The sequence below is a fragment of the Danio rerio genome, chromosome 23, assembly GCF_049306965.1.
Source record: "Danio rerio strain Tuebingen ecotype United States chromosome 23, GRCz12tu, whole genome shotgun sequence".
In the NCBI taxonomy this organism is placed as follows: Eukaryota; Metazoa; Chordata; class Actinopteri; order Cypriniformes; family Danionidae; genus Danio; species Danio rerio.
The window spans coordinates 16,855,600-16,883,502 of record NC_133198.1 but is presented as its reverse complement, the minus strand read 5'-3'; the positions used below and the strand labels follow the sequence as shown (position 1 = coordinate 16,883,502).

The following is a 27,903-nucleotide window of genomic DNA, read 5'->3' as shown; positions in this document are numbered from 1 at the left end:
GCGAGGGGTTACAAGTTATTCATGTGTGTTTATTTCCTTTCTCTGTACTGCATCAGCAATTCAAAGCCATTTTCTGACTAGTTTTTACTGTTCTTAATGGCTGTACGGCCTCCCTCATCTAAACTAATTACCTTTTTGTGTTGCAATCGTTGCGTCTGTCAATCAAGGCAGCACACAAACACACATCTTCAGCCAAAATGTTAAAATCTGGTTTATTGTAATAGAGCTGTAAATCACTCAGATAAACACAAGAGGAAAACACAAGGCTTTTAACAAGCAAGATGTGTGTCATTCTGTAATTACAGAACAAACATTATCATAAATCACTGTTAACAAGCTGAAAGTCTCAATATGTTTTGTGCTGAATTTGATTGATGAACAGAAGAATTTACAGTGGAGCTTTCCCTTTTTTGGGGATTATTAGTGGCCATGCATTGTTTAATCTTCTTCTTCCTCCTCCATCTTTTAAAGGGATAGTTCACCCAGAAATTAAAATGTACTCTCTGTTTACTTTACTAGAAGATCTTTTGAAGAAAGCTGAAAACCTGTAACAATTAGCTGCATTTCCACTATCGCACCTAAAGCGAGTGTGCCAGTCTGTTTCCACTGCCCACCGAATACCTTGAGCTAAAGAGGGCCAGCTGGGGCTTCGTGGTGGAGTGGAAAGAGAGGCGGAATTTGCCCGAGTCTGGTAAAGATGGCATGCCGCCATTACACTACCATTACTCTAGTTTTCGCACAGGAGTACATGCACCAAAATAAAAAAAAATAAATAAATAACACCTTATAGGCTAGGGGTCTTTTTGCTTATGATTGTCCTTATGTTTCCGTTTTAAATGTAAGGCTGTTGCATAAAATAATAAAGTAGTTTTAATTTAATAAGTGACATTTTTTTGCATTTTTTTGCATAAATAATAATCTTTACACCATATTAATGACACAGCAGCCAGTAACAATTGTTGAGAGTTTTTGTTAAGTTTAAAAGGCATATTTGTGTGTGTGAGAAAGACCGAGCGAAAGAGCACTGACTTGACAGCTCTGTTGATTTCGCGAATGGCTGTTTTTTTTATTTATTTTTTTTATTTATTACAAAATACGCAGTGTTTTAAACATCTGATTTTTTTACTGCGTATGCACATTTACTGATTTGTCATACGCAATGTTTTAGTATTAATTCAACGCAAGTCTTTGTACATAAGGCACCAGCTGATTGATAGAGAGGAGACAACTATGATGAGGGGAGGGTTAGGAGGCCATTATGAACAGAGGCCAGTGGGCAAATGTGGCAGGAATCCGGGTTGAAACCCCTACTCTTTTTCGAAGGACATCCTGGGATTTTTAATGACCACAGAGAGTCAAGACATCGGTTTAATGTATCATCTAAAAGACGGCTCTCACTCTTCAGTATAGAGTCCCCTTCAGCATACAGGGGCATTAGGACCCACACAGACAGCATTTTTTTCAATGTATGCTCCTCATTCTGCCTTTGGTGAGCATGGCCCTAATTATTTCTCATGTATTGCACTTTATCTAACTAACTAACTAACTAACTAACTAACTAACTAACTAACTAACTAACTAACTAACTAACTAACTAACTAACTAACTAACTAACTAACTAACTTACTAAATACATAAATAAATAGGTACCTAACCAACTAAATAAATAAATAGATAAATAAATAAATAAATAACATAATAACTAACTAACTAAATAAGTAAATAAATAAACAAATACTAAACCAACTAACTAAATAAACAAATAAATAAATAAATACACAACCAACCAACTAACTAACTAACTAACTAACTAACTAACTAACTAACTAACTAACTACCTAACTAACTAAATAACTAACTATATAACTAAATACATAAATAAATAGGTACCTAACCAACTAAATAAATAAATAAATAAATACCTAACCAACTAAATAAATAAATTACGTAATACTAACTAACTAACTAAATAAGTAAGTAAATAAATAAATAAATACCTAACCAGCTAACTAAATAAATAAATGATAAAAAAGTAAATAAATAAATAAATACCCAACTAACCAAACAACTAACTAACTAACTAACTAATTAACTAACTAACTAACTAACTAACTAACTAACTAACTAACTAACTAACTAACAGAATTAATGAATAACAAACTAATTAAATATTCAACTAACTAACTAACTAACTAACTAACTAACTAACTAACTCAATAAATAAATAAATAAATAAATAAATATCTACCTAACCAACTAATTAACTGAATAAATAACTAAATAAATAAACAGCTAACTCATTTTGAGTGAGATGCTAATGATCTAATCCAATTCAATGATTCATGCTAATCAAAGTTAAAAGTGCCAGAGATCTGCTAAATAGACTGCAAAATGGTAAAACTCTACCTAGTTTTTACTTCAAACTAAAATATCCCTCTTTCCCAGAGATAGGTTGCAGCTGGGAGGGCATCCACTGCTTAAAACATATGCTGGATAAGTTGGTGGTTCATTCCACTGTGGTGACCCCTGACTAATAAAGGGACTAAGCTGAAAAGAAAATGAAGGAATGAATGAATGAATGATTGAAAATATTAATCTATTAAAAAGTTCCAGTTGTAGCATAACGATATTAACATATAACCAAAACATAATATTTCTGTATTATTCTGTTTATCAAATAGAAAGTTCAAGACAGCAGTATTTATATTAAATATAAATGTGGTGAAAAGTTTTACATGTCAACTATTTCTTATGTTAAGTTAAATGCTAAATGAATCCTTAATTAAAATAATTTCTTTATTACTAAGCACAAACATGTAATTGTAAAAATTTTTCCTTCAAAACTCATTCCCTCAATGCTATATATCTTTTTCTTCAGCGTGTATTCATTCATCTTGCCATTGGCCTGTAATTACCTCACATAAACTCCAGCAGAAACAGAGCACTGCTGTGTACTTGTTTACACAAACCATTTAACTCACACCACATCTCTCCGTTTACCACTTTTACACTCTATTTCAATGCTTCCCGACCTCATAATTCACGCCATTTACACCAATTTTAAGTCTAGTTCATTTTAAGTGACAGAACTCTCCCGTGACAACACATTAGGCAAGTATATCAAGTCTACAAGATGACTGAGTGAAATGAAAAGCGACGCAATTCAGAAAGGTGGTTTTTGTCATATTTTTAAAGCGGTGTAGGAGGCAGATTTACACCGGCGCTTTAATGCAGAACAGCTCGGAGAGAAAGAGACAGATGAATTTTAATTAGCAGGTGTAATTAGAGGCTAGCAGGCACTAATGAAGAAGGATTAATTGCTGTTATCATCAAGGACTCTCTATTAATGGCCTTATTTAATTCGAGTCGTCCACATGTTCGTCACGCCAATGAACTACCGACCTGAAATATAGTCTGAGTCACTGAAGGCTGCTGAATTGTCTGCTGTTGGATTCATACTTGCTGTTTGCTGGTTTTCTTACCAGCAGACAGCTTACCTCCATATGGGCGGCTTTCCCACTGTTACCACTTTGTCCAGTGGCTTGCAGCGTATGTAGGCGGACTTGAGATGTATAGAAGAGTTGACCATGATGATGGGTTTGAGTAACGGTGTAAATTGGTTTTAGAAAGCAGGACAAAAGCCAAAAAATTATATAAATCAGTAAAGAACAGGGTAAGAATGTGGTAAAGTCTGAAAATGTGGTCAAAAAAATCAAGGGACTTTTTTTAGATTGCTTTTGAAAACACTGTCGGTTGGGTATAGGCAAGAGGGTGGGTGGGGTTATTGGTTGGTTGGTCAGTCAGTCAGTCAGTCAGTTGACAGCGGCCTCTGGTGGATTAACTGAGAAAAGCAGGCACGAATGGCACTCGTGAGACAAAGCCTCTGATGGATTCGGGAAAACAAAAATGTATCTCCTGGTACATATTTGGCACTCTCCAGAAATGTATAGGGCAACATTTTCAAAATAAGCTAGGGTTGGCCATTTCCACACTGTTTTAGTTGGTCAGGTTGGAATATGGCAAAACAAAAAACCAACATGACCTGCCAGCCAAAACCAGCTATGTCCAGCTTAAACCAGGCTAGGGTTTCGCAGACTGACCACCTAAGACCAGGTTGGAAATGGCTGAAACCCCTCTAAAAACAGGCTGGTTGACCAGCTAAAACCAGCTAACTGGCTTAGGCTGGTTTAAGATGTTTTTTTTTTCAGCAGCATATTTATATGCCAGTTATATGCCATTGTTTTATTTTAAATAATATTACATTTTACATAATGTCTGTTATTTGATTATGTGTTTTTCATCTAGGGTAGCGTTTTGATTAGACTTTTATGAGCACATTTTATTTTCCAGAGTACATGTAGTTTTTTATACTGGTGTAATAATAAATTTTTACACACACACACACAAACACACACACACACACACACACACACACACACACACACACACACACACACACACACACACACACACACACACACACACACACGCACGCACATGCACACACACATTTTCTCTTACTTTATATATATATATATATATATATATATATATATATATATATATATATATATATATATATATATATATATATATATATATATATATATATATATATATATTACTTAAAGTGACTTTTAAGGCTAATTAATACATAACCTAGTCAAGTCATTGGACAACAATAGTTTGTCCTGTATCTACTGGAACTGAGAAAAAAATATATATATATATACAGTTTTTTATTGCTTTTATACCAGCCAAACCAAAATAAATAAGTTTTTCCAGAAGACAAAGAAAATATACGAAATTCTGTGTGGTCTTGCTTCATTAAACAAAGAATAAAAATGTCACAAGAGGGCTAATAATTTTACATTCAACTGTGTATGTGTGTGTAGTTTCATGTAAAAATACAAATGAATAAATTACTTTATACAGATATTTACAACAACAAAAAATTATAATAATAATTATAATGACAAAACCACGCAACACAACTGCTAAAACCTGACTGTTTTAGCTTAAAATTGTTTGCACATATGATGAAGGAGCTTTAATAAAACATAAAAAAAATATTTAAACAAAATATACATTGAATATTGTTTAATTACTTTTGTAGTTCAGTGAAACAACTGTAAATTAATTCTAAAGAAAGCAAAACGTAACAAAAAATAATCATTGCAAAAATTTAACTACTAAGTAATTAATACTATAACTACAAATGGCAGTCTCAGCATAACTATTAGCTATTAATATATTTGTATAAAATATAAAAAATAAACAAAATATGAAACAAAATATGAAATCATTGTACATTTATCTGAACTTTTTTTGAACAGTAAATAAATTAAATAAATCCTTCATGAGAATATTGTTGCTTCAATTATTTTTTCTTTTATTATTCATTTTGGCAGTGGGTTTTATTGAATATCTGGGACTTTATTGTTGTAAATGTTGTGATAATGGTGTGTATTTGCTGTGGGAATGATATTGTACCCTTGAAGATTATATAACTGGAGAAGTATGCTGCTCCAAATAAATAAAATTGTAATATTCTAGTGCTCATGTTCATTGGTGACTCAGGCGGTTGTTTTTATGTGGAATGCTTTGTGTTTATTGTTCATTCATAACTCTCTTTTTCAGAACTGATATTACAATCTTTGTCTACAAATAAGCAGATAATTAAACAGATGCTTATCTTCCAGACCCTTTAGGAATCAATTTAATATTCTTTGATGCTCTAGAACATTTATTATTATTATTGCCGAGGTTCAAAAAAAAAAAATTTAAATACTGTTTTTGGTTGAAACATCAACACAGTTTTTTAGGGTTCTTGATTTAAAGACTTTTAGTTGAAGTCATTTTTTGTACCAAAAAAAAATAAAAACATTTTAAATGTTTTGATTAATATTTGTTCAATGTAGTGCATTTATTATTAGTTTAATTTAATAATCTTAGTTTACAAAAGAGCATTCATCAGAAATTTGATTTTGATTTGAATACTTTTTTAAAACAATTATTTACTGAAGCAGATTTTTATTAAAGAACTTATATATAATATAATATAATATAATATAATATAAAATATAATATAATATAATATAATATAATATAATATAATATAATATAATATAATAAAATATAATATAATATAATATAATATAATATAATATAATATAATATAATATAATATAATATAATTTATTCTTTCATTTTCTTTTCGGCTTAGTCCCTTTATATATCTGAGGTCGCCACAGCAGAATAAACCGCCAATTTATTCAGCACATTTTTACGGACATTTATGGAAAAATTTCTTTGTTGAAATAAAGTGCAGTAAAAAAGTCTGTATAATATCAGTGTTTTTTATTGTGTAACTTATTGTGTAACTTTATTGAACGGATTTGATTGTAATAATCTATGAAAAGTCTGTAAAATAACAGTGTTTTTTTTTTGTAAACTTTATAATGAACATATCTGTAGATTTTTAATTTTTGCACTTTATTTCAACAAAGATATTTTACCGTAATCTTATGTTTTTTGTTTGGCAGTCGTAGCTGCCAGTCATTTGACCTTTTTTTTTTTTTTTTAAATGTATTACTTTAATTTTACGTAATTTTAAATGTACTTCAAAAATCTGGAAAAAACACTGTGTAAATAATACAGCAATTTCATTATATTGTGTGTTTGTGTGTGTGAAAGCTGAAATGTGTGCTCATTAATATTCAATGCCTGCTGTTATTTTATGGTAAATTTCTTTAATTTAACTGTTGTTTTACAGGTTTTTGATTGTAAAATAGTGGGGTTATTTTACAGTGTTATGAAGGCCAGTGATTTGCTTAAAACACAAATCTGGCAAGTAAAAATGTATAAGTACTTCACCTTGTTGACTATTTCTGCTTTGCTATTTTCTAGATGTGCATCAGCCGCAGTGAGTGAAAATGTGCTCAGCGCTGTGTCTTTTCATTTATAACCAGCAGCATATTATTCAAGTACCTTTTGTGTTTAATCAAATGCTCTCTCTCTCTCTCTCTCTCTCTCTCTCTCTCTCTCTCTCTCTCTCTCTCTCTCTCTCTCTCTCTCTCAGTCTGGGTGGTATTTTTTAATGTAGGGCGATAAGAAAAGCAAATGGACGGAGTTAATTAAAAAGAAAGGCCAGACAATTTGACAGTTCCTTTTTTTCTGTCTCTCTGACAATAACACAGACACGCTCTGTTGAGCTGCTCGCAGTAAGAACGGTGGCGTTTTTCAATTTCTTTCTTTTTTCCTTTTTTTTTTTTTTTTTGAAAGTTCATGGCAGAATAGTTATGGGATTAGTTGCGAATGGTGAAAAGTTAAGTTGAAAATTCCAGTTGGCTTTGCGGTTATAGACAGATGTCTGAAGTGCGTCTGGCCTTATTTCTGTGGGTGTGTGTGTTCAAGTGCGTGTGTTGAATCAATAGCTTACTGCCCCAGACAGCTATAGAGTCCATCAGGATCTTTTACTCACAAAACCTCTTCTGTTATCTGGGCTTTATCTTGTGTGCTTGTCTTTTACTCTGAGCACTTTACAACACACATTTATCTCCTGCTCAAGAAAGGCAGTATTTAGCTAGTAGTTAATGGCTGGTGAAAGACGTGAAATACTTTGGGGAGTTGAACAAGGTCTGCGGTTTGATGAGGTGTGTTTCATTTAAAGCTGTGTCCTTTATGAGAACATATTCATTTGCAAACCACATAGAGGATTTGTTCTGTTGTTTAAAGACAACAATTATTTAATATGAACTATTAAATGGGGAGAAGGCATGTAAAATATTAGGTTTCAACTATTTAGTTTTAGTTATGCAAAATTTAACTTAATATTCTTAGACAGTTTGACTAATGTAAGTTTAAATGACTATTAAAGTTGAGATGATTTAACTATAAAGAACAACACAACAATTCCACACTGTACTTTTTCATTGTCCCAAATAGGGCTGCACGGTTTTGGCTAAAATGAGAATCACAATTTTTTGCTTAAAATAAAGATCACGATTTTCCCGCGATTCTGTGGATGCAAAAAAAAAATAATAATAATTTATATGAGTAGGCTATTTATATTGTTATTCTCAAACATGGTAAAACAACAATGATAATATTAGGCCTTTGTGTAGGTCAACTGATGGTTAAAGTGTTGAAATTTGGACAGACTTAAAATGGTAGACTTGAATAGATTTTACATTTGTCTTGGTCATCATTAATGCACAGTAAAGGGATGACATCAGAATACAACTATTCATAACTGTGAAGTTTCATTTGTATATTTCAGACATATGCTTTCAATCTGTCATTGACAACCTTATAAGACCATTTTTACTTCAGTTTTTACAACTTGCATTATATTCAGCATTATATTGGCTAGCGTAATTACACTGACCCCGTAAACATACATTTTCATGTACAACACTTTGTGTTCACTGTGAACAATAACCATATCTTGTAGTAATCCTAACTTTACAATATGATATAATAATTTAAACAAGACTAGACAAGTACACCGGCTAGTACACTACAGATGTTGTGCAAATATTGGATCAAATATAAATGCTGTATAGGTAAACATTTGTCATTGAGATAGACAGAGAGGTTTACAGAGAGGTGTAAAAATAGCAGTTGTATTTACAACTTTATTACCAGCCTGTGCAGGTTCTGTTCACTAAAGTAGACATCATTTGCGGGCGCGTCCTCTCAGTAGTAAACAAACTTTTTTTTTTTTTTGCAGTCGCAAAATACATCAAATACATCACTACATTAATACAGAAATGACACTTTTGGGTGAATTATACATGAATAAATAGAGTATGTGACAAGTTTAACACCATTTGGAGGTGTCCATGTTGCTGCACAACGTATATCCGCTTGTTAAGTGGTGACGTGTTTGTGACGTATGTACTGTAATAACTGTTTCCGGGTCCAAGCTGCCATTCATTTGAGTGGAGAAATCATTCATTTATGATCACGTTTTATTCCTATCACACATTAAAGTTAATTTTATATAAAATCATAGTGTACACAACAATATCTGGGCTTGCTGCATAACAAATACCAAATATTTAACAATTTATAAAAAGTTTATCACTTTCTGGCCATCGGATATTAGGCATAGACATATATATTGCGATCGTGATTTTCGAAAGCCTTAAATCGCTTTATAAACGTTTATTATTACCATTTCATGAGTCTCCCCATTCAGTTGAATAGAGCGCTTGGACCCGGAAGCCGCTTCGTGTGACGTCACACTTAACAAGCGGATAAGGTCCCATTTACACTAATACATTTTAGTTTTAAAATGCAAGTTTTGCTATGGTTTTACCTTCCGTTTACACTCTGGGGGTAAATCTTCGAAGGGAATAGTGTACTTTATAACATTCGCATCACCCTGTTGTTTCACTTTCTAAACTATAAAATTAAAACATGATATGAGGAACTGGCTATTTTTATTTTAACTTAACAGACATCAGAAATGTTAAGGCGTCGTGTAGCTATATATTTATATGACCGTCATCTTCACTGTTTACTTATTTATAACAAAACAGAGCCTAAAACAACTACCTCCTTTCATTTTCGGTGAAAACTACAAAACATACCTGAATATCAGTTATGATAATAAATACATTTATACATTATAACTAATAAAAGCAAGTAATCAGTCAAATGCTCAGAATCAGTGTACATAGTACATAAATTATTATATGAACTTATCTAAGTGCTCAGCCAAAACACATTACCTGAAAACAATACATTCAAAAGACCAAAATCGAGGAATATGTCATCAGTTATAGACAACAAGATGAATTAAATATCACGTTTAACAAATATAGTGAGATTAGATCCAGTGGTAGATTCTTGATGAACCGTTCAACATGAACTTCATATCGTGGATTTATTAATTTGTTGTTCCCCCAAAAAACTTAATAATTGTGTTGATTTAGCTCATTTTAAATAAGTAGTTTAAACAAGCAGCAAAAATCTTCTTTTTTTCGAGTAAAAGCAGCAAGATTTGCTTTACAATGCACCTTTATATTCTTAAATTTGAACATAAATCCATAAGGAAACTGCTTGTTTAAATAATTTAGTTTAATCTAACAAATACAAAAAAAATTCAATCTGCATACACGGTATATTACATAAAAGTTAATGAATAATACTATAATAAAAATAAAACTATACAGCAATAAAAAAGGAAAAGAAATTACAGACGAAAAACTGATTTTATTTTAAACTCTTACATTGCTTTAAACAGCTTTCCAAAACAGCTAGTGCAAAGAACCGCAAAATCGCATTCATTTGTATGCAGTTTACGCTATAAAATTATTAGCATGTAAATATAATCGCCAGCAAGCCATCTAAATTTAAATGTGGCGGGCTTTTATCCCCAACTCATGTAAATATAAATAGCGAGGGGCTTTTCGTTTGAGCTGCTTGTTACTATAATGCAATGTAAATGAGCGTTCTCGTATGCAGAGCAGCGTGGTCGACAGAGCAGAAACGGGACACAGATGGGACCCTATTCCTCTGTTTTGTTATGGTACGATGCTCCGTTAACCCTTACCCGAAGACAGGATGGGGGCAAAAGGGACAATAAATTGAAAGCAGCAGAGCTCAAGGTTACAACACATCAATCCTGGGAGAGTGCAGAGAAGAGACGAGTGGGAATGGAATTATAGCAGCCGAGAGAGAGAGAGAGAGAGAGAGAGAGAGAGAGAGAGAGAGAGAGGTGCGATAAAGCTAGAATGAGAGAGTATGGGTGGAGAAAAGGAAAGAGAGAGAGAGAGAAGGATAAAGCTACAGCGCACTGACCTACACAGACAGATGAGTAAGTGCTGTGAGTGTGTGTGGAGTGTTTCCAGCATTATCTGCTTCTCAAGGATCCCGTTAAGATGGTCCCGTAGCCCTTCATGCTCCATATCTGGATATTTGTACTTTAATGTGGGATGAGCAAGACATCGACACCATGAGGTACTGTACTCGCTGAGCTGAGAGATCGAGACGCGAGGTGTTTGAGAGCTGAAAGAGAGAGGGATGATTGTGATAACAAGCAGGAGATGTGACAGAAGAGGAAAGAGGGGTTAGAATGAAGGGAAGCGGAAGACGAGAGGTGTTTTCCTCAAAAGTTGAAGGGGTTTGTGTGACTGTTGAGGGAGCGACTCAACATTAACCCAGATTCTGCTTACTTCAGGCTAGTAAGTTGTTGTGTTGCCTTTGGTTTTGTAGTATTTTTTTACTGTATTGAACTGTTGCGGATTGGGATTAGAGTTCACATTTAACTGTTTCAGAATTATTATTAGATTTAGATTTAGGTAAAATAGCAATTCTACCTCAATCCCAATTTATTTTTACACACAAATCTACATGAAATCTGATTTAAACCCACATTCAGTCCAAGTTGGCAGTTCACATTTAAATCCATATTGAAATCCAAATTAAATTCAGATTTACATTTAAATCAAAAGTCAAATTAGTTTTTATTATATTTAATTTAAATTTGTCCTTAATTCATTTTTAAAATCGGTAAATATTGTTATTTTGCAAATCTATTTTATATGAATTCAACTGTTCACATTGAATCCAGATTTTACAATTTGCTTTTAGATGCAACTCTACATGAAATGTTCATTTATATTTAATTCAGATGCAGTTCCGCAAGGTTCAGTAACATTTAAAACAGTTATTGTATATAATAAAATAAAAATATGTATATAATTTAGATAATTTAAAAGAAAATACAGAGATAATTTGGTTTTACAGTTCACATTTAAGTCCAGATTTGAAATAACATTTAGATTTAGATTTAAAAGCAAATCCAGATATAAATCAAAGGTACAAATAATCAGAATCTGGATTTAATTCAAATAAAAATGTTCAACTAAGTTCAAAAACAATTCAAGTTCACATTTGAATCCAGATTTTGAATTTACTTTAAATGCAAATTCAAATGCAATCTTTGCTTAAATGGAACGACTGAGACTACCTGCTTTTAGAGTTCACATTAAAATCCAGATTTCTAATTCAAATTGAATGCAAATTCAGATGCAATTTATGCTTAAATGGAACAAGTGAGGCTACCTGTTTTCAGAGTTCACATTTAAATCCAAATGTTAAATTTATATTAAATGCAAGTACAGATGCAATTTAAGCATGAGGCTTAAATGGAACAACTGGGACTACCTGTTTACATTTAAATTCATATTACAGATCAATTTTAAATTCACATTTAAATCTGGATAATATTCGAATAACATCAAATAAATAAATGCAAACCTTAGTTTGTTCTATTAGTACTAAATTATATTTGAATCTTAAGTTAAAGTGTGTAAGAATATAAAGTCATAAATTTTCAAATTCATAACATAAAATCAACCGTTTAAACTTAATCACCAGTGTAAAGCCACTATATACCTTCTCCGTGTATCTCACATTATGAATTATTTTGGCACTGTTGCTTAGTAACAATATATTAATAACATTTATGTCAGTATGTGCCAGTAATAAATGCAACCCTTTAATAAGTATTGATGTTTACAGCGTCATGCATGCTGTGCCGCTTTGTGCTGTCCGAGAACACACTTGATACTCCAATAAATGACTTCAACATAGTCTCCTAGTAGAGCATATTTTGATGTTTCTTTGTAAATGGAGCTCTGCTGTGTAAATTCTTCAGAAATCTCTGTGTGAGCGGTAAAAGCAGTGTTCGCGATCTCCTCCTCTTTTAAATATAATCTTTGAGTAAAGCCGCTGTCTTTACAGTTCCACTGAGGACTGGCAGTAAAAGTGTCTCAGTCTCTCTCTCTAGTGGCTATGAGCTGAGTATCCGTATATTGTGTTTTGGACAAAAGCAGCCGTACTGTGAAATCTCAGATAAAGTGTACAGTATAGTGGAAGAAAGCCAAGGGAATGAGAATGTTTGAATGGGAAAAGAGTTGTGCAACAGTACTAACCTTCACTTAAAAAAAAAGTCATTCAGAAGCGTCTTGAGGACTTTCTCTGATTCATCTTATGCTATTGACTTCAAATACGCATATCAGTTGTATCAGCTGAAATTTTATTTGTGCCATAAAGTACGAGAAACGCTTAGAACGAGAATAGAAAAGCCATAATGACCAAAAGCAAGCTACCTATTAGACTCCATCATGTGCTTTAAAATTTCCCAGAATCCATCATTATGAGTATAATTACATTCTGTGGACCTTGACGACCCTGTGCCAGCTTAATAAATGTCAGTGTGACTTTCTGTAAAAAAATAAAATAAAAAAAATAGTAATGTAATAGAAATCAATTCTCTTTTCTTGGTCATTGTAATCAGTGCGCTAAAACGCAGAGCACCATTAAAGAGAATTTTTTTGTCGTTGTTGATACATACAAAATATTATTTTTCCAGCAAGTCCTGCGTGTTTGTTTTTGACAGGATGTGTGTGTTTTTGTGTGATGCATTTGTTGGGTTGCGAATAGAGATGGAGGAGGTGTTTGTGTTGCTCTATTAATGTCTCGGAGGGTTAAAGCGGTTTGTGATTTGTCTCCTCAGAGACCGGCGTCTGTTTTCTTCACTCCTTTCTTTTTCTTTGTTTCCTTTCCCTCTTTTTGAGGCGCACAGCTGTCTTGGCTTGGAAATACTTCTGGCAATCTTAAAGTTAAGAAGTTGGTCAACATTAGAAACAGATATTTGTACAGATGAACACACGCTGATCTTAGTTTACTTATGTAAGTAGTTTTATTATAACTTTTATTACAAAATATAATTTATTACAAAAAATATATATATATATTAATTTGATTAAAAATTTGAATGTAAAATAATGTAAAATAAAACTGTTATGAAGTTTAGAATTGTGTGTAATAATTAATAATAATGTTATCAAGCATGATTTGAGAAGATCCAAAAAATATTTTAAGTTTCAGTGTAAGAAAATGACCATCTTAGTTTCTTAAATATTTGATTTCTAACCAAATGCTGTTCCCACTGTCTGTTTGTAGATGAAACAGAATCTGCTGCTTATGCAGTATAAGTTGGGAGTTCATTCTTCTGTGGCGACCCCTGATAAATAAAGGGACTGACCCGAAAAGAAAATGAATGAATAAATAACCAAATGCTCTTTCCACTTTCCTTATTTTTTTTATATCATAGTTGTTATAAACACATTAGTCAGTTCGCCTTTCAGGATTTAATCCTGTTCTGTACACACTGTACAGTCATATACATAACCGAATAAACCACACTGAACAAAATTTTGTCCAAAAAAACTGAACAACTAGTTGTTTATAATGCATTGAAATGTGTATCATAATGTAAAGGTGACTCTTTTCTGTATGTGCAGAGTATGAATTCACAAGGAATGATGTGTGTATTGACTTAATAGTGATGCCAGGTCTTGCTTAAAGTGGAGAAGGAAAAGCAAATTAAAACCGCGCATATTAAATTAAAATACAAACTCTTTCTTTTCTTAGATAACACAGCCTGCATCTATCAGCTTTATTAAGTTCATAAACAGGATTGCTTAAGGTCAGAGACTCTTCGTTGCTCATTGTGGTTTAGTTTTTGACGACCATGAGTGTTTGATTGTTGTAATATTACAAGTTGCTATGGTGACCATGGCGTTAATCATTCAACATAAGCTCATCTGAAAACGTAGCTCTATATATATTTCTGGAAATCGCGAATTATGTAGCCAGCAGACCGTATGGCTGCATTTTATGACGCTGTTCCTTCTTGCACTTACCAGCTGTACATCTTACCTTCGTATGGACGGCTTTTCCTCAGTTACCAGTTTGTACAGTTAGCTCGCAATGAATGTCGGCGGACATGAGACACAAAGAGTTGACCATGATGATGGGGTTTGAATCTGGTGAAGAAAAGTACCAGTAAGCAGGTAAGAAAAAAACAGAAGCCAAAACATAAAAAAAAACAAGGAAATAACTGAGAGAGAATGTGGTAAAATCTGAAAACATGGTAAAAATCAGGCTGCATCAAGAGCTTTTCTTTTTTTGGATTGCTTTTAAAAACTGTCGGTTGGGTTGGGGAAGTTGGTGGGCGGGTCAATCTGTGCTTTTGAAAACACTATTCGTTGGGTTTAAGGAAGGAGGAGAGTAAGTCAGTTAGTCAATCAGTCAGTCAGTCGACAGCGGCCTCTGGTGGATTTATTGCAAAAACAGCAGGCACAAATGGCCTGGGTTGAAATCATTGTAAATTAATTTTCCATACACAAAATTATAAAGTTAAATAAAGCTCATAAAGTCACCGTCAAGAACAGCGACATGACAGATACACTTATAAAATTTGAATAGACTGATGGTCAAGATGATTTAAAGTACTCAGATGAGCCTGTGTTATTAGTTTTAGAGGTTGTTATCTGGAAATAACATACCAAAGAGCTGTGCAATAACAAATAGTTGCTCACACTTGCAGATACAGTTTCATATTTTAGTTTCAATCTTTATTTTAAAAAATCCTCTGGCGTAGTTGGGAACTTATTTGAAAAAAGTAAATGATTAATTTTCATTTTCTGAAATCATCATTTTGTTAAACAATAGTTGAATAATCTATATCGTTTAGTTTCTGTGTAGATCTGTGTTTGTTTGTCCTCCCTTGTTAAATTACGGCTGGCTTTAGGGCTGCTTTATGGAGCAGATACAACAACCTGGAGCTGAACACGCTCAAAACAGTGGAGATGATAGTGGACTTTAGGAGAAACCCCCCCTGCACACCCCCACTCACCATCATGCACCTTATAACCTCTATATTTATAACAAATCTGTACAATTCAACATCCAGATTTCTTGACTAAGTGCATCTCTGTTCAATGTTTATCATCTTTTTTTTTCATATTTATTTAATGTTCTCACTTGTCACTTTATGTACACTGGAAGCTTCTGTAGCCAAATTAAATTCCTTGTGGTGTGTGAAGCACACATTGCAATAAAACAATTTTTTTTTTTCTATAAAACACTAAATTCTGATTCTGATAAAACTGATTCTGATTCTGAAATTACAAGGTACAAGGTATTTTACGTTTAAAGTTGTTAGGCCTAGATCATACTAAACTCAGGATAAACAGAATCCGGTTTACAGAATCCCGTTTTACATTACATATTATTCTACCTGTGGTTAACTGTTTATCCTGAATAATTATTAAAAGGTGTTTTACAATGTACATTCATAAATCCATGTTATTATGTGCATATTTCCAGAATCACTATTACTGACTAAACAACCTGCTTGCCAGTTGATTTTCAAAAAGAAGTCGCAGCATTGGACTTCAGTAGCTTTAAGCCACGTGAAATGCACAATAGCAAGGAATCAAAGACAAAAGTACAACAGAATCAGGCAAACTCCGCTCCATTTCACACAAAACAAAATGAATGCCTCAATGCAAGGTTAACACAGCAAATGTGGTGCTAACCCTTCTCCAGAGCAGTGTAATCGTACATAACCCCGGGTAAAACAGCAGTGCTAATTCCATCTTTAAATAACAGGTGTGAAATGTTTCTTTACCTGAGGTTAAATGTTGTGTTTGGAATGACAGTATAATGGGGTGGCGCGCAGTGTGAAAAGGATATATTATGTAATTAGGATCATTTTGACAAATTAGCTTTAATATAAGCTGCTTTTAGACTAATTAGAAAGTATAGAATTCTGAAATGACCTGTATGTCAAAAGATTTGAAATAATTTTGATTTGTCACTTTACAACCCGTATTTTAAGTGGATTTGAATCAGATTTTCTTCCCAATGTTTTTATGGAGAAACTGCGCAGGTTGACATGTATACGTAAGGATGGTTAATGACGCATTCGCCCCTTCGCTATGATCAAATTAAATGTGATAATTTGTTCGTCTCCTTCAGTGTAACTGTGAGTGGACTAACTTTTTAAAGTGCAGTCTGTCTTGCGGTTCTGTGTTGAAAGCTAATTAAGGAAATAAATTCAATTCTGCCATCTGTGTGTTGGCGCAACCAAAGCTGTTAGTTTAGTCTTTTGCATGATTTAGTTTAAATGAATCAGAGCAGAATGATATTTGCATGTTCATAATGAGAACTAGTACAGTCTGGAATGAAGTGTGCCACTTAGGGTACATTTGCACGGCACTGTTTCCCACTGAAGATGAAAATCTTTGTTCTGCATATGCAACATTGGACATTCGTTTATGTGACAGCAGCATTTTGGCAGGTTGAAAATACAGACTTTTGAAAATATGTAAACAATACAAACGCAATGTTGTGAAAACAATGGCGCCACTTGCATATTACAGTATGTGTCCAGCGTTTGTGAGTATTTGACAACCCAAACAACAAAACTACACTATAAAACCCAAAAAGTTAAGGTAACTCAAACCATTTAAGGAAAACGATTGCAACAAACCATTTAAGTTCAAAACTAAACCTAATGAGTACTGTGAACTTAATCCATTTGATTAAATGAAGCAATTTGAGCACAGTAAAACTTCAATAAATGAAGAGAACTTAAACCATTTGAGTATTGTAAAACCCAATAAGTTAAGACAACTCTAACCGTTTGAGGTAATCAATTGCTACAAACCATTTGAGTTAAAAAAAGTACGTGAACTTACTCCATTTAAAGTGAAGTAAAGAGATATTTAATTAACTCATTACCTTCAACACTGAGATCAAAACTCTTTTCAAATGAGTAGAATTAACTTTCAATCAATTTTGAGTTAAATACACTCATTTCATCTGATAAAGTTGACTGTTGGGTTTTACAGTGTACAGGACCGTATGAACCCAGACCAAGAAGCAACATCATAGTGTCCCTTGTGATACGAAAGTGACTGAAACTACAATAAAAAAAAAAGTAAATTCCATAAATTCCCCATGTTAAAATGTCGAACTTTACCGCCTTTTAGAACTTGTGTTTACAGCTTGGTACAAAAAAAAAAAACTCACTCACTTTCCTACGGCTAAGTGCCTAATTTATCAGGGGTCTACACAGCAGAATGAACCATCACCATTTAATTTATATATTAAGCCTTAAATTCTGCAAAATTAAGGGGGTGGCCACTTAATTTATAGGTCTCTGCTGCTCGCCGTCATGTCACCTGAGCTGATTCCAGCTAACTTGGAATATAAATTATTTTTGTTTAATGTAGTTTCACACAGTCCATTGCTTTTTGGCATTATGTCTTATAATTATCAAATAACATACTTGATGTGCTTGATGTGCAGTTCCCCTTCGGTTGGGGAACTTCAGTGCCATGAATGGGAGGATTCGGATCAGAAGCCGCTTATCTGGAGAGTATTGAACGGGCCAATGAATGAAATTAATTGGCAGCGTAAGCTTGCGCAGGTGTGCGACATCTGCAATTATCTCAGCATATAAGCACACCTGAAGCCAGCAGACGCCATCCTTTTCGCTTCAGATCCTTTCTGAGTGAGTCGATGAGGGTTCCTCTTGCTGATCAGCACTTCAGAGCGAACGAGTGTGTCTCCCGGTCCAGAGTGGGTCTTCGCGGTGGCAGACGGTCGAGCTGGGTTACTCCCTTGCCTGCGGTTCTTTGGGTCCGGTCCTCCAGAGCGGTGCGTATAGTTGCAACTTTCCTAAAAGAGCAACACAGTCGTGCAGCACGTCCTTTTCAGGATGGCGCTCCGACTGTGCGTTTCTGGATGCGGGGGTTTCCTGTCTCCGGATGATGGACACGATCACTGCATTGCATGTTTGGGGGTCCAGCATGTTAATGCGGTGCTCGCGGGCGGTTCATGTCGTCATTGCGATGCCATGACCGTTGCACAGCTAAGATCGCGGCTAACTTTCGCAAGAGAGCGAGCCACCCCAGTTGCCTCCTGCTCTAAAAAAGCAGCGGGCGCTCGGGCAGATCTGAGGGTTTCAGCGGGAGCTAATCCGCCGCCCACGGGCTCGCGGACCTCTCGCTCCTCACGGCGCTCCATCCAAGCTTCGGGTGGTAAGAGTGATCCGTCTAACCAGATGGTAGCTCTCACACTCGCTGACACCGGAGATCAGATGTCCTCCGCAGCATCGGAGGGTGGGCTTTCACTGTCCGACGAAGATCCGGACCCGCTCGCCCCCTCCGGGCAGGTGAGCGCTGTCAAATCGGATCCTGAAGCGGACATGTTAGCCGTGCTTTCCCGGGCTGCTTCGGCCGTGGGGTTGGAGAGGGTTTATCCCCCAGCTCCGCGGCCGGACCGACTAGATGGGTGCTACGTAGAGGACCAGAAGGTGAAGCCTTCGAAGCCTCTCGTCCCCTTCTTCCCGGAAGTGCACAGTAGGCTCACGCAGTCCTGGAGGGCACCTTTCTCTGCCCGTGCTGCGAGTGCCTCCGCCCTCACCGCCCTTGACGGCGGAGCTGCCAGGGGGTATGAGGCGATCCCGTCAGTGGAGCGCGCTATCGCGGTCAATCTTTGTCCGCGCGGCGCCTCTACGTGGCGGGGTTTGCCCCGCCTCCCGTCCAAAGCCTGTAGGTTGTCTGCCTCCCTCGGAGCCAGAGCTTATAAGGCTGCGGGCCAGGCTGCTTCTGCTTTGCACGCGATGGCCACCTACCAGCGCTACCAAGCGCAGGCGCTGGCCGAGCTGCACGAGGGCGGGTCCAACCCAAGCTTATTACATGAGCTGCGCACCGCGACCGACTATGCTCTTCGGACTACTAAGTCCGCCGCGTGTGCGCTGGGGAGGACGATGTCCACACTTGTGGTTCAGGAACGCCACCTCTGGCTAAACCTGGCCGATATGCGCGACGTTGACAAAGTTCGCTTTCTTGACTCGCCCATATCCCAGGCTGGCCTGTTCGGCGACACCGTCGGTGAATTCACCCAGGAATTCAAGGCGGTGAAAGAGCAGTCGGATGCGATGGGCAATGTCATCTATCGGCGTGGCCGTAAGCCCGCTCCGCCCGCCGAGCCATCCACCTCCGCTGTTCCTCGCCGAGGGCGCCCGCCAACGAGTGCTGCCCCGCCCCCGCCTGCGCCTCCGGCCAAGCGGGCGCGGCGTTCACCTCGAAAGCAGGCAGCCCCTCCTGCCCAGGGCGCCGTTAAGTCCGGTAAACGGACCGCGAAGCGTCCCTGAGACAGGCCATCCGGAGAAGAGGAAACTTGCTCTTTCCCCGCTGGAGGGCGGGGCCCCGATAACAACGGTACTTTTCAGTGCCACCAAAACATCAGTAAAAGAGCACTTTTTCCCTTCCCCGGATGTGACTGCACGAGTTCTGCCAGTCCGGGACGCGCTGCCTTCCGGCTCGCAGACTCTACGTGCTTCGCCAGTGGCTCACGAGCGCTGGGGGGACGGTCTCCCTTCCCTCAGCCCTCCAGCCCCCTCTCCGGAGTCAGGGTGCGGAGCCAGAGCGAATCGCTCTCCTCCAGCTCTTCCGCGGGACCCTCGTGCTTCCCGGATCAGCACACCCACTCCGCGCTGCCCCACCGCTGGTACGTCAGCGATTGTAGCGATGACTCCATTAGCGAGGGCTCTGCCTGCCTGGTTAGCGCGGGCCAGCCCCTCGCGGTGGCTCATACGCACAATCAGACTCGGTTACGCGATTCAGTTCGCGAAACGGCCCCCCAAGTTTACGGGCGTGTATTTCTCCAGGGTCAACCCCCTGTCCGCCCCTGTCTTGCGAGAGGAGATTGCTGCCCTCCTGGCGAAGGGTGCAATCGAGCCGGTTCCTCCAGCCGAGATGGAGAGTGGGTTTTACAGCCCATACTTCATCGTACCCAAAAAGAGCCAATCCTAGATCTGCGCGTTTTGAACCGCTGTCTGCACAAGCTGCCGTTCAGAATGCTCACGCAGAGGCGCATTCTCCAATGCGTTCGTCCTCGGGATTGGTTTGCAGCCATAGACCTGAAGGACGCGTATTTCCATGTCTCCATTCTTCCACGCCACCGCCAATTTCTGCGGTTTGCGTTCGAGGGTCGAGCGTGGCAGTACAAGGTCCTCCCCTTCGGGCTCTCTCTGTCTCCGCGGGTCTTCACCAAACTCGCGGAGGGTGCCCTAGCGCCCCTTCGGCTCGCGGGCATTCGCATACTCAATTATCTCGACGACTGGCTGATTTTAGCCCACTCGCGGGAGCAATTGATTATGCACAGGGACAAGGTGCTTCGGCATCTCCGCCTACTGGGGCTTCAGGTCAACCGAGAAAAGAGCAAACTCGCCCCCGTGCAGAGGATTTCTTTTCTCGGGATGGAGCTGGACTCGATCACCATGGTAGCGCACCTCTCCGAGGAACGCGCTCGCCTGTTGCTGAACTGTCTGAGGGAGCTCGACAGCAAACTAGTGGTCCCACTGAAGTTCTTTCAGAGGCTCCTGGGGCATATGGCATCCGCAGCCGCCGTCACGCCGCTCGGGTTGCTCCATATGAGACCACTTCAGCACTGGATTCACGATCGGGTCCCCAGACGCGCATGGCACGCGGGCACACACCGGGTCTCGGTTACTGCGCTGTGTCGCCGCGCCCTCAGCCCTTGGAACGACCCCTCGTTCCTACAGGCCGGTGTGCCTCTAGGACAGGCGTCCAGCCATGTTGTTGTTTCAACAGACGCTTCCAACACGGGTTGGGGGGCCGTGTGTCGCGGGCATGCGGCTGCGGGCCTCTGGAAGGGTGCCCAGCTGCATTGGCATATCAATCGCCTAGAGCTGTTGGCAGTGTTCCTCGCTCTCCACCGCTTTTTACCGGTGCTGGAGCGGCAACACGTGCTGGTCAGGACGGACAGTATGGCGGCGGCGGCGTATATCAACCGCATGGGGGGTATGCGCTCTCGCCGCATGTCTCAGCTCGCCCGCCGTCTGCTCCTCTGGAGTCACCCGCGGCTGAAATCGCTGCGCGCCATTCACGTCCCAGGCACGCTCAATCGTGCAGCCGATGCGCTCTCACGACAGCTGTTACGCCCTGGAGAATGGAGACTCCACCCCGAGTCTGTTCAGCTGATATGGGCGCGATTCGGGGAGGCCCAGATCGATCTGTTTGCTTCCCCCGAGAACGCTCACTGCCAGTTGTTTTTTTCCCTGACCGAGGGCTCTCTCGGCACGGATGCACTGGCCCACAGCTGGCCTCGGGGCATGCGCAAGTATGCGTTTCCCCCAGTGAGCCTGCTCGCGCAGTTTCTGTGCAAGGTCAGGGAGGACGAGGAACAGGTTCTGCTAGTTGCGCCCCTTTGGCCCAACCGGACCTGGATATCAGAGCTCTCACTCCTCGCGACGGCCCTCCCCTGGCGGATCTCTTTGAGAGAGGACCTACTCTCTCAGGGACAGGGCACCATCTGGCACCCTCGCCCCGATCTTTGGAACCTCCACGTGTGGTCCCTAGACGCGAGGAAGACTTAGGTAACCTACCGACTGCGGTGGTTAATACCATCACTCAGGCTAGAGCCCCCTCCACGAGGCGCGCCTACGCCCTGAAGTGGAGTCTATTCACTGAATGGTGCGTCTCTCGCAGAGAAGACCCCCGAAATTGCCAGATTAGTGTTGTGCTCTCTTTCCTTCAAGAGAAGTTGGACAGCAGGCTGTCGCCCTCCACTCTCAAGGTTTACGTGGCCGCCATCTCCGCTTATCATAGCGCGGTAGCTGGCGGCACCGTGGGAAAGCATAACCTGGTCATCCAGTTCCTTAGGGGTGCTAGGCGAATTAATCCATCTCGCCCCCCTCTCATGCCCTCTTGGGATCTCGCCCTCGTTCTCACGAGTCTGCGATCCGATCCCTTTGAGCCACTCGAATCAGTATCTCTAAGATTTCTGTCCCTGAAGACAGCTCTGCTGGTTGCGTTGGCCTCCATCAAGAGGGTCGGGGACCTGGAGGCATTTTCGGTCAGTGACTCGTGCCTGGAATTCGGGCCGGATTACTCTCACGTCATCCTGAGACCCCGCCCCGGTTATGTGCCCAAGGTTCCTACCACCCCCTTTAGAGATCAGGTAGTGAACCTGCAAGCGCTGCCCCCGGAGGAGGCAGACCCAGCCCTTTCTTTAATTTGTCCAGTTCGCGCTCTGCGCATTTATGTGGACCGTACTCAGAATTTTAGATCATCTGAGCAGCTCTTTGTCTGTTATGGCGGTCGGCAGCAGGGAAGTGCCGTATCAAAACAAAGATTATCCCACTGGATTGTGGATGCCATTTCACTCGCTTATTCGAGTCGAGGTCAGCCGTGTCCCCCGGGAGTTCGTGCACACTCCACTCGGAGCGTTGCATCCTCTTGGGCGCGTGCACGCGGCGCCTCTCTAACAGACATCTGTAGAGCTGCGGGCTGGGCGACACCCAACACATTTGCAAGGTTTTACAATCTGCGAGTGGAGCCGGTTTCCTCAAGGGTATTAGGTAACCCTTTGGTGGTTGAGGAGACAACTCGGTAGGGTGTTGAAACACGCTTGCGGCGCCATTCTCCCTAACACGGAGGTACGTGCGCCTTTTTTATCTGTCAGTAAAGTTCCCCGTCAGGTGAGCCCTGCAGATTCCTCCGTGGCCCCCAGCACTGACTCAGCGGAGGAGTCACTTGCTGGCCCACTACGTTGTAGGTCTGCCCGCTGGTCAGCCCGCGTTTTGGGTATAGGTGCCTGCTATGCGTGATCCCCACTAGGCGATCCCATATGCTTATTCCGCCACGGTTAAGTCCCCCCCCTGGGCGGACCCGTGTCTTCCCTTTCCGCTAACCACTCTTTTGCTATGCGTACTCCCCCTTTTTAGGGCTAGTCCATAGGTAAATTCTGCCATCTATCCCCCCCTTGGGTAACGGATGGCCTCCGCAGCGTCCTCCCTATCGGGATTGCACGCTTCCCAACGTACTGTCGTATTTCCTAGAATTATCTAGATGCTCACGACTTCCCAAAAAATATATCTAAATCCGTAAAACTTCTGTTGAAGTAGGATAAATTAGGGCCAGGGACACGTTGGAGGACCGCGCCCCCCATGATGTGGGTGCGTCACGCTTGCTTGACTATCTCCTCATCGGGGGTGTTGGTAAGGTGCAGTCATTATGGCGCTTTCCATATTCTCCCATTCATGGCACTGAAGTTCCCCAACCAAAGGGGAACGTTCGAGGTTACAGAAGTAACCCTTCGTTCCCCGAGGAGGGGAACGGAAGTGCCATATTTCGTCGCCATAATGACTGTCCCTTAGCTGTTTGAAAGTCTCTTCAGCTTAAAAGGATGGCGTCTGCTGGCTTCAGGTGTGCTTATATGCTGAGATAATTGCAGATGTCGCACACCTGCGCAAGCTTACGCTGCCAATTAATTTCATTCATTGGCCCGTTCAATACTCTCCAGATAAGCGGCTTCTGATCCGAATCCTCCCATTCATGGCACTTCCGTTCCCCTCCTCGGGGAACGAAGGGTTACTTCTGTAACCTCGAACGTTCTTCTATTCAAGTCTGCCATTTTTTTTTGTGTGTCTTATATAATTTCATTAAAAATTTATTTGATTTATTTTAAATAATGTATTTATTATTTATGATGTTATTTTTAACTTTAATGCTATAAAAGTGTCATCTGGAACGTTATGCCTACATTTCCGGCCTGATCTCATAAGGAACTATTTTTCATTTTGTCAGCTCAGTTATAAGAAAGTGTACAATTTTTAAAAGGAGGCTTGGCACCAAACCCCACCCCTAAACTCAACTGTCATTTTGGAATGAAGAAATCATACAAAAATGTACTAATGAGATCGTGCAAATTCATAAAAATTAGTCACTAAGTCCAAAACATATGAATTGATGTGTGATAGCGTTGGCATTTTATAAAACACCTAACTACTTGCTATATTTGAAGTATTTATAAAGTAATTCACTGTTTTCTTTTGTAGAATGAAATGCCATTAAACCAGGGCTCAATGCATTGAAACTGTTTTTAAAAGACCAAACTCGGTAAGCACATTACTGATATAGTAAAACCAAACATGTGCTGTCAGAACATGAACAAATTGCATTTCATAATGTGTTCAGTGTTTGACCCTAAGAAAAACCTAACTACGCATCTGTAGTTGCACCCACATCTAGCCTCTTTGCCCATCTTCTATTTTCCTGGAGTGATGCTCATGCTTTCAAAAATGTCAGCCGCTTCCTCCACCCATTTTAAGCATCACTTGTTCTATTCAGAAAGCTATGGGGGTACCTCGGGGACCTGATCATAAGAAAAAAGAGAGTAAATTTGTTACCTTATAATTATTATTATGTATACAATCTATACTCACCAGCCGCTTCATTATAGTTCTACCTTACTAGTACTGGGTCGAACCTTTCTTAGCTTTCAGAACCACGTTAATCCTAATTAATAAAGGTACAGGAAATATTGCTCAGAGATTTTGGTCCATATTGACATGATAGCATCACGCAGTTGCTGCAGATTTGGCGAATCTCCCATTTCACCACATCCCAAAGGTGCTCTAATGGATTAAGATCTACAGTGAACTCAATGTCATGTTCAAAAAACAAGTCTGAGATTATTCAAGCTTTATAACTTGGTGTGTTATTCCGATGAAAGTAACCATCAGAAGATGGGTACACTGTGGTCATAAAGAGATGGACATGGTCAGTGTCAATACTCAGGTAGGTTGTGGCGTTGACACGATGCTCAGTTGGTACTAATGAGCCCGAACTGTGTCAAGACAATATACCCCACACCATTACACCACCACCACCAGCCTGAACTGTTAATACAAGGTAGGATGGATCCATGCTTTCATGTTGTTGATGCCAAATCCTGACCCCACTATCCGAATGTTGCAGCAGAAATCGAGATTCAGCAGTTTTTCTAATCTTCTATTGTTCAATTTTGGTGAGCCTGTGTGAATTGTAGCCTCAGTTTCCTGATCTTAGCTAACAGGAATGGCAGCCAGTGTGGTTTTCTGTTGCTGTAGCCCATCCGCCTCAAGGTTGGACATGTTGTGCATTCAAAGATGCTCTTCTGAATACCTTGGTTGTAAAGAGCGGTTATTTGAGTTACTGTTGCCTTTTTCTCAGCTGAAACCTGTCTGGCTTATTTGTAAACCCTAGAGATGGTTGTGCGTGAAGATATCAGTAAATCAGCAGTTTCTGAAATACTCAAACCGGCCTGTCTGGCAACCTTGCCACTTTCAGACACTTAAATCACCTTTCTTCCTCATTCTGATGCTTGATTTGAAGTGCAGCAAATCGTCTTGACCAAAGCTGCGTCCCAAATCATATACTTGTGCACTATTCTACGCGATTTTGTAGTATAAATAGTGTAAGTAGTGCGTTTACACTAAAAACTTTAAAAATAATAAGTGCACTTTAATTACCCAGATGATGAACTCATTTGACCGGTAAAATAAAGTGTGTAATGATGGACACTTCAAGCACTCCCGCAGGTTTGCTCACGTAGCGGAATGGGCGGAGCTTTCAGGCGCACATGTTGGATAACTTTATTTATTTTGGATAGTGAAAGGAAAATTCTAATACAAGAGTAATTATAGCCCCTCCCGATGGTGACTGCGGTTACAGTCACGGCAGGTATTATTTGATAGGTCATGTTTTTTACTGATTTGGCGACCGTCAAACGTCATCAAGGAAACGGTTTATATTTCCGCTTAGTAAAAAACATTAGTGCTCCATTTGGGACACACTACACACATATACTCTGCTGTTGAGTGTGTAAGTGCATAAGTACATAGTGCATGAGTGCATAGTGTGCTATTTGAGACGCAGCTCATGTCTACATGCCTATATGCATTGAGTTGCTGCCATGTGGTTGGCTGATTAGAAATCTGTGCTAACAAGCAGTTGGACAGGTGTACCTAATAAAGTGGCCGGTAATTGTATTTGCATAATTATAAAAGTAAAATTGATTTACTGACTTCAAGTAAAATCAACTTGTTACTTATAAGGCAACGGGTTTACTAATTTTTTTTAAAGTAACTAATCGCGGGAATTGGGGTTAGTGAGGCCAGTAGGGGGCAGGGGGTCTGTATGAGTTCTAATGCCACAATAAGAAATATAGGGAACACCAAACTGTCAGTTGGCACCTTTTTTCGGATGAGACGTTATACCTAGGTCCTGACTCTCTGTGGTTATTAAAAATCTCATGGCACTTTTCGTAAAGACCTGGCCTTATTTCCTCCATCGGCCCTTATAATCATGGCCTCTCAATCATCCCCATCCACCGAGTTGGCTCTATAACTGTATCCACCAATAGCTGGTGTGTGGTGGGTGTACTGGCTCCATTGTGCTGCGGCTGCTGTCGCATCATCCAAGTGGATGCTGCACACTGGTGGTGGTGTGGAAAGACCCCCTCTAATAATTGTGAAGCGCTTTGGGTGTATGACCGTACACGATAAATGTGCTATATAAATACACATTACATTACTTACATTAAAGCAAACTCGGTCAAAATCAAGGGATTGAGGGTATGTCCATCTAAACTTCTCTCATTCACTTCATGAAGTGGAACTTCAAAATGGTGATGGTGAACATGGGAAAGAAAGTTTGCAAATACGTGCCTAAAAGTGAACTGAAACGCAGCCCATGTCCATAGTACATATACAACTACAGCGCATTCAAAGTAACATTGCCCCCTACTGGCCTGGAATGCATAATACAGCAGAGAGAGATTTATGATGCGGCACCTGTCAAAAAGTTTGATGGATTGTAGCCCCGCCCCTAAGGCGGGACTTCCGGTCTAAGCCCCGCCCCTTTTATATAAACTTTATAGTTCCGGTAATTAGATTCTTATCGTTTTAATATAAAATAATAATTCCGGTAATTAGATTCTTATCGGTTTAATATAAAATAATAGTTCCGGTAATTAGATTTTTATCAAACTGAAATAAAATTATTATTATAATAATATTGGTAATTCAATTACTGTTATTAGAAGCATTATTTAATATTTAATTAGTGATGTAAATTATATTTATTATATTACATCAAATTATATTATATTATATTAAGTTGTATAAAATTAATATTTTATTAAATAAAATTATGCATTATATTATATCATATT

General features: G+C 39.2%; 1 protein-coding gene across 31 annotated transcripts in view; it reads left to right on the top strand.

Annotated features, from left to right (window-relative positions):
• sulf2b (sulfatase 2b) overlaps nt 1-27,903 on the top strand; it is a 544,759-nt gene that overhangs the window by 407,506 nt on the left and 109,350 nt on the right. For 4 of the 31 annotated variants that reach the window (XM_073938029.1, XM_073938055.1, XM_073938048.1 and 1 more), the window contains exon 1: nt 10,762-10,828. The exons of 18 other annotated variants lie outside the window; for them this stretch is intronic. The gene's annotated coding sequence lies outside the window, so the exon portion shown is untranslated. Of the gene's footprint in view, nt 1-10,761; nt 11,196-27,903 lie in introns of those variants that run through there. 9 more of the 31 variants (XR_012398230.1, XM_073938023.1, XM_073938052.1 and 6 more) reach the window with 3 other exon arrangements.